This window comes from Megalopta genalis, unplaced genomic scaffold (genome assembly GCF_051020955.1).
Source record: "Megalopta genalis isolate 19385.01 unplaced genomic scaffold, iyMegGena1_principal scaffold0343, whole genome shotgun sequence".
Lineage (NCBI taxonomy): Eukaryota > Metazoa > Arthropoda > Insecta > Hymenoptera > Halictidae > Megalopta > Megalopta genalis.
In genome coordinates, this window is record NW_027476412.1 from 190,001 (window position 1) to 198,647 (window position 8,647).

Here is an 8,647-nt window from a genome sequence, read left to right on the forward strand (position 1 = left end):
TGTCAGAAAATGGCACTTTACTCTTGACATTTTTCGGTTTTTTCAATTTTCTGGAAAATCCTATCATTAGATTTTTTTAAAAATACGATATTCTTGCTTAACTAACGTTTTTACATAGGGATTAAGCATTTAGAACGAAATCTAATGTAGGAAAATGGTACTTTACTCTTGATCGGTACGTTGGGACTTTGAAAATATTCGGGCGTACGCGGCGCGCTCGGCGCTTCGAACAGCTCCGGTGTCCCCATTATTTTCGATTTACGGCTAAAATAAATTTTTCTAATTTTTTTCAATAACATATTCCTGCTAAAATAACTTTTTTACATAGGGATTAAGCATTTAGAACGATACATTGTTTAAAATAAGGGCACTTTACTTGACATTTTACGGTTTTTTCAATTTTCTGAAAAATCCTATCATTAGATTTTTTTAAAAATACGATATTCTTGCTTAACTAACGTTTCTACATAGGGATTAAGCATTTAGAACGAAATCTAATGTCAGAAAATGGCACTTTACTCTTGACATTTTTCGGTTTTTTCAATTTTCTGGAAAATCCTATCATTAGATTTTTTTAAAAATACGATATTCTTGCTTAACTAACGTTTTTACATAGGGATTAAGCATTTAGAACGAAATCTAATGTAGGAAAATGGTACTTTACTCTTGATCGGTACGTTGGGACTTTGAAAATATTCGGGCGTACGCGGCGCGCTCGGCGCTTCGAACAGCTCCGGTGTCCCCATTATTTTCGATTTACGGCTAAAATAAATTTTTCTAATTTTTTTCAATAACATATTCCTGCTAAAATAACTTTTTTACATAGGGATTAAGCATTTAGAACGATACATTGTTTAAAATAAGGGCACTTTACTTGACATTTTACGGTTTTTTCAATTTTCTGAAAAATCCTATCATTAGATTTTTTTAAAAATACGATATTCTTGCTTAACTAACGTTTCTACATAGGGATTAAGCATTTAGAACGAAATCTAATGTCAGAAAATGGCACTTTACTCTTGACATTTTTCGGTTTTTTCAATTTTCTGGGAAATCCTATCATTAGATTTTTTTAAAAATACGATATTCTTGCTTAACTAACGTTTTTACATAGGGATTAAGCATTTAGAACGAAATCTAATGTAGGAAAATGGTACTTTACTCTTGATCGGTACGTTGGGACTTTGAAAATATTCGGGGGTTCCAATCGCTCGTCTGTTGCATCATAGCGCGTCTCGGCGCAATCGACCGATTCGCTCGATCCATTATTTTCGATTTACGGCTAAAATAAATTTTTCTAATTTTTTTCAATAACATATTCCTGCTTAAATAACTTTTTTACATAGGGATTAAGCATTTAGAACGATACATTGTTTAAAATAAGGGCACTTTACTCTTGACATTTTACGGTTTTTTCAATTTTCTGAAAAATCCTATCATTAGATTTTTTTAAAAATACGATATTCTTGCTTAACTAACGTTTCTACATAGGGATTAAGCATTTAGAACGAAATCTAATGTCAGAAAATGGCACTTTACTCTTGACATTTTTCGGTTTTTTCAATTTTCTGGGAAATCCTATCATTAGATTTTTTTAAAAATACGATATTCTTGCTTAACTAACGTTTTTACATAGGGATTAAGCATTTAGAACGAAATCTAATGTAGGAAAATGGTACTTTACTCTTGATCGGTACGTTGGGACTTTGAAAATATTCGGGCGTTCCAATCGCTCGTCTGTTGCATCATAGCGCGTCTCGGCGCAATCGACCGATTCGCTCGATCCATTATTTTCGATTTACGGCTAAAATAAATTTTTCTAATTTTTTTCAATAACATATTCCTGCTAAAATAACTTTTTTACATAGGGATTAAGCATTTAGAACGATACATTGTTTAAAATAAGGGCACTTTACTCTTGACATTTTACGGTTTTTTCAATTTTCTGAAAAATCCTATCATTAGATTTTTTTAAAAATACGATATTCTTGCTTAACTAACGTTTTTACATAGGGATTAAGCATTTAGAACGAAATCTAATGTAGGAAAATGGTACTTTACTCTTGATCGGTACGTTGGGACTTTGAAAATATTCGGGCGTTCCAATCGCTCGTCTGTTGCATCATAGCGCGTCTCGGCGCAATCGACCGATTCGCTCGATCCATTATTTTCGATTTACGGCTAAAATAAATTTTTCTAATTTTTTTCAATAACATATTCCTGCTAAAATAACTTTTTTACATAGGGATTAAGCATTTAGAACGATACATTGTTTAAAATAAGGGCACTTTACTTGACATTTTACGGTTTTTTCAATTTTCTGAAAAATCCTATCATTAGATTTTTTTAAAAATACGATATTCTTGCTTAACTAACGTTTCTACATAGGGATTAAGCATTTAGAACGAAATCTAATGTCAGAAAATGGCACTTTACTCTTGACATTTTTCGGTTTTTTCAATTTTCTGGAAAATCCTATCATTAGATTTTTTTAAAAATACGATATTCTTGCTTAACTAACGTTTTTACATAGGGATTAAGCATTTAGAACGAAATCTAATGTAGGAAAATGGTACTTTACTCTTGATCGGTACGTTGGGACTTTGAAAATATTCGGGCGTTCCAATCGCTCGTCTGTTGCATCATAGCGCGTCTCGGCGCAATCGACCGATTCGCTCGATCCATTATTTTCGATTTACGGCTAAAATAAATTTTTCTAATTTTTTTCAATAACATATTCCTGCTTAAATAACTTTTTTACATAGGGATTAAGCATTTAGAACGATACATTGTTTAAAATAAGGGCACTTTACTCTTGACATTTTACGGTTTTTTCAATTTTCTGAAAAATCCTATCATTAGATTTTTTTAAAAATACGATATTCTTGCTTAACTAACGTTTCTACATAGGGATTAAGCATTTAGAACGAAATCTAATGTCAGAAAATGGCACTTTACTCTTGACATTTTTCGGTTTTTTCAATTTTCTGGAAAATCCTATCATTAGATTTTTTTAAAAATACGATATTCTTGCTTAACTAACGTTTCTACATAGGGATTAAGCATTTAGAACGAAAACTAATGTCAGAAAATGGCACTTTACTCTTGACATTTTTCGGTTTTTTCAATTTTCTGGAAAATCCTATCATTAGATTTTTTTAAAAATACGATATTCTTGCTTAACTAACGTTTTTACATAGGGATTAAGCATTTAGAACGAAATCTAATGTAGGAAAATGGTACTTTACTCTTGATCGGTACGTTGGGACTTTGAAAATATTCGGGCGTTCCAATCGCTCGTCTGTTGCATCATAGCGCGTCTCGGCGCAATCGACCGATTCGCTCGATCCATTATTTTCGATTTACGGCTAAAATAAATTTTTCTAATTTTTTTCAATAACATATTCCTGCTTAAATAACTTTTTTACATAGGGATTAAGCATTTAGAACGATACATTGTTTAAAATAAGGGCACTTTACTCTTGACATTTTACGGTTTTTTCAATTTTCTGAAAAATCCTATCATTAGATTTTTTTAAAAATACGATATTCTTGCTTAACTAACGTTTCTACATAGGGATTAAGCATTTAGAACGAAATCTAATGTCAGAAAATGGCACTTTACTCTTGACATTTTTCGGTTTTTTCAATTTTCTGGAAAATCCTATCATTAGATTTTTTTAAAAATACGATATTCTTGCTTAACTAACGTTTTTACATAGGGATTAAGCATTTAGAACGAAATCTAATGTAGGAAAATGGTACTTTACTCTTGATCGGTACGTTGGGACTTTGAAAATATTCGGGCGTACGCGGCGCGCTCGGCGCTTCGAACAGCTCCGGTGTCCCCATTATTTTCGATTTACGGCTAAAATAAATTTTTCTAATTTTTTTCAATAACATATTCCTGCTAAAATAACTTTTTTACATAGGGATTAAGCATTTAGAACGATACATTGTTTAAAATAAGGGCACTTTACTCTTGACATTTTACGGTTTTTTCAATTTTCTGAAAAATCCTATCATTAGATTTTTTTAAAAATACGATATTCTTGCTTAACTAACGTTTCTACATAGGGATTAAGCATTTAGAACGAAATCTAATGTCAGAAAATGGCACTTTACTCTTGACATTTTTCGGTTTTTTCAATTTTCTGGAAAATCCTATCATTAGATTTTTTTAAAAATACGATATTCTTGCTTAACTAACGTTTTTACATAGGGATTAAGCATTTAGAACGAAATCTAATGTAGGAAAATGGTACTTTACTCTTGATCGGTACGTTGGGACTTTGAAAATATTCGGGCGTTCCAATCGCTCGTCTGTTGCATCATAGCGCGTCTCGGCGCAATCGACCGATTCGCTCGATCCATTATTTTCGATTTACGGCTAAAATAAATTTTTCTAATTTTTTTCAATAACATATTCCTGCTTAAATAACTTTTTTACATAGGGATTAAGCATTTAGAACGATACATTGTTTAAAATAAGGGCACTTTACTCTTGACATTTTACGGTTTTTTCAATTTTCTGAAAAATCCTATCATTAGATTTTTTTAAAAATACGATATTCTTGCTTAACTAACGTTTCTACATAGGGATTAAGCATTTAGAACGAAATCTAATGTCAGAAAATGGCACTTTACTCTTGACATTTTTCGGTTTTTTCAATTTTCTGGAAAATCCTATCATTAGATTTTTTTAAAAATACGATATTCTTGCTTAACTAACGTTTTTACATAGGGATTAAGCATTTAGAACGAAATCTAATGTAGGAAAATGGTACTTTACTCTTGATCGGTACGTTGGGACTTTGAAAATATTCGGGCGTACGCGGCGCGCTCGGCGCTTCGAACAGCTCCGGTGTCCCCATTATTTTCGATTTACGGCTAAAATAAATTTTTCTAATTTTTTTCAATAACATATTCCTGCTAAAATAACTTTTTTACATAGGGATTAAGCATTTAGAACGATACATTGTGTAAAATAAGGGCACTTTACTCTTGACATTTTACGGTTTTTTCAATTTTCTGAAAAATCCTATCATTAGATTTTTTTAAAAATACGATATTCTTGCTTAACTAACGTTTCTACATAGGGATTAAGCATTTAGAACGAAATCTAATGTAGGAAAATGGTACTTTACTCTTGATCGGTACGTTGGGACTTTGAAAATATTCGGGGGTTCCAATCGCTCGTCTGTTGCATCATAGCGCGTCTCGGCGCAATCGACCGATTCGCTCGATCCATTATTTTCGATTTACGGCTAAAATAAATTTTTCTAATTTTTTTCAATAACATATTCCTGCTTAAATAACTTTTTTACATAGGGATTAAGCATTTAGAACGATACATTGTTTAAAATAAGGGCACTTTACTCTTGACATTTTACGGTTTTTTCAATTTTCTGAAAAATCCTATCATTAGATTTTTTTAAAAATACGATATTCTTGCTTAACTAACGTTTCTACATAGGGATTAAGCATTTAGAACGAAATCTAATGTCAGAAAATGGCACTTTACTCTTGACATTTTTCGGTTTTTTCAATTTTCTGGGAAATCCTATCATTAGATTTTTTTAAAAATACGATATTCTTGCTTAACTAACGTTTTTACATAGGGATTAAGCATTTAGAACGAAATCTAATGTAGGAAAATGGTACTTTACTCTTGATCGGTACGTTGGGACTTTGAAAATATTCGGGCGTTCCAATCGCTCGTCTGTTGCATCATAGCGCGTCTCGGCGCAATCGACCGATTCGCTCGATCCATTATTTTCGATTTACGGCTAAAATAAATTTTTCTAATTTTTTTCAATAACATATTCCTGCTAAAATAACTTTTTTACATAGGGATTAAGCATTTAGAACGATACATTGTTTAAAATAAGGGCACTTTACTCTTGACATTTTACGGTTTTTTCAATTTTCTGAAAAATCCTATCATTAGATTTTTTTAAAAATACGATATTCTTGCTTAACTAACGTTTCTACATAGGGATTAAGCATTTAGAACGAAATCTAATGTCAGAAAATGGCACTTTACTCTTGACATTTTTCGGTTTTTTCAATTTTCTGGAAAATCCTATCATTAGATTTTTTTAAAAATACGATATTCTTGCTTAACTAACGTTTTTACATAGGGATTAAGCATTTAGAACGAAATCTAATGTAGGAAAATGGTACTTTACTCTTGATCGGTACGTTGGGACTTTGAAAATATTCGGGCGTTCCAATCGCTCGTCTGTTGCATCATAGCGCGTCTCGGCGCAATCGACCGATTCGCTCGATCCATTATTTTCGATTTACGGCTAAAATAAATTTTTCTAATTTTTTTCAATAACATATTCCTGCTTAAATAACTTTTTTACATAGGGATTAAGCATTTAGAACGATACATTGTTTAAAATAAGGGCACTTTACTCTTGACATTTTACGGTTTTTTCAATTTTCTGAAAAATCCTATCATTAGATTTTTTTAAAAATACGATATTCTTGCTTAACTAACGTTTCTACATAGGGATTAAGCATTTAGAACGAAAACTAATGTCAGAAAATGGCACTTTACTCTTGACATTTTTCGGTTTTTTCAATTTTCTGGAAAATCCTATCATTAGATTTTTTTAAAAATACGATATTCTTGCTTAACTAACGTTTTTACATAGGGATTAAGCATTTAGAACGAAATCTAATGTAGGAAAATGGTACTTTACTCTTGATCGGTACGTTGGGACTTTGAAAATATTCGGGCGTTCCAATCGCTCGTCTGTTGCATCATAGCGCGTCTCGGCGCAATCGACCGATTCGCTCGATCCATTATTTTCGATTTACGGCTAAAATAAATTTTTCTAATTTTTTTCAATAACATATTCCTGCTTAAATAACTTTTTTACATAGGGATTAAGCATTTAGAACGATACATTGTTTAAAATAAGGGCACTTTACTCTTGACATTTTACGGTTTTTTCAATTTTCTGAAAAATCCTATCATTAGATTTTTTTAAAAATACGATATTCTTGCTTAACTAACGTTTCTACATAGGGATTAAGCATTTAGAACGAAATCTAATGTCAGAAAATGGCACTTTACTCTTGACATTTTTCGGTTTTTTCAATTTTCTGGAAAATCCTATCATTAGATTTTTTTAAAAATACGATATTCTTGCTTAACTAACGTTTTTACATAGGGATTAAGCATTTAGAACGAAATCTAATGTAGGAAAATGGTACTTTACTCTTGATCGGTACGTTGGGACTTTGAAAATATTCGGGCGTACGCGGCGCGCTCGGCGCTTCGAACAGCTCCGGTGTCCCCATTATTTTCGATTTACGGCTAAAATAAATTTTTCTAATTTTTTTCAATAACATATTCCTGCTAAAATAACTTTTTTACATAGGGATTAAGCATTTAGAACGATACATTGTTTAAAATAAGGGCACTTTACTCTTGACATTTTACGGTTTTTTCAATTTTCTGAAAAATCCTATCATTAGATTTTTTTAAAAATACGATATTCTTGCTTAACTAACGTTTCTACATAGGGATTAAGCATTTAGAACGAAATCTAATGTCAGAAAATGGCACTTTACTCTTGACATTTTTCGGTTTTTTCAATTTTCTGGAAAATCCTATCATTAGATTTTTTTAAAAATACGATATTCTTGCTTAACTAACGTTTTTACATAGGGATTAAGCATTTAGAACGAAATCTAATGTAGGAAAATGGTACTTTACTCTTGATCGGTACGTTGGGACTTTGAAAATATTCGGGCGTTCCAATCGCTCGTCTGTTGCATCATAGCGCGTCTCGGCGCAATCGACCGATTCGCTCGATCCATTATTTTCGATTTACGGCTAAAATAAATTTTTCTAATTTTTTTCAATAACATATTCCTGCTTAAATAACTTTTTTACATAGGGATTAAGCATTTAGAACGATACATTGTTTAAAGTAAGGGCACTTTACTCTTGACATTTTACGGTTTTTTCAATTTTCTGAAAAATCCTATCATTAGATTTTTTTAAAAATACGATATTCTTGCTTAACTAACGTTTCTACATAGGGATTAAGCATTTAGAACGAAATCTAATGTCAGAAAATGGCACTTTACTCTTGACATTTTTCGGTTTTTTCAATTTTCTGGAAAATCCTATCATTAGATTTTTTTAAAAATACGATATTCTTGCTTAACTAACGTTTTTACATAGGGATTAAGCATTTAGAACGAAATCTAATGTAGGAAAATGGTACTTTACTCTTGATCGGTACGTTGGGACTTTGAAAATATTCGGGCGTACGCGGCGCGCTCGGCGCTTCGAACAGCTCCGGTGTCCCCATTATTTTCGATTTACGGCTAAAATAAATTTTTCTAATTTTTTTCAATAACATATTCCTGCTAAAATAACTTTTTTACATAGGGATTAAGCATTTAGAACGATACATTGTTTAAAATAAGGGCACTTTACTCTTGACATTTTACGGTTTTTTCAATTTTCTGAAAAATCCTATCATTAGATTTTTTTAAAAATACGATATTCTTGCTTAACTAACGTTTCTACATAGGGATTAAGCATTTAGAACGAAATCTAATGTCAGAAAATGGCACTTTACTCTTGACATTTTTCGGTTTTTTCAATTTTCTGGAA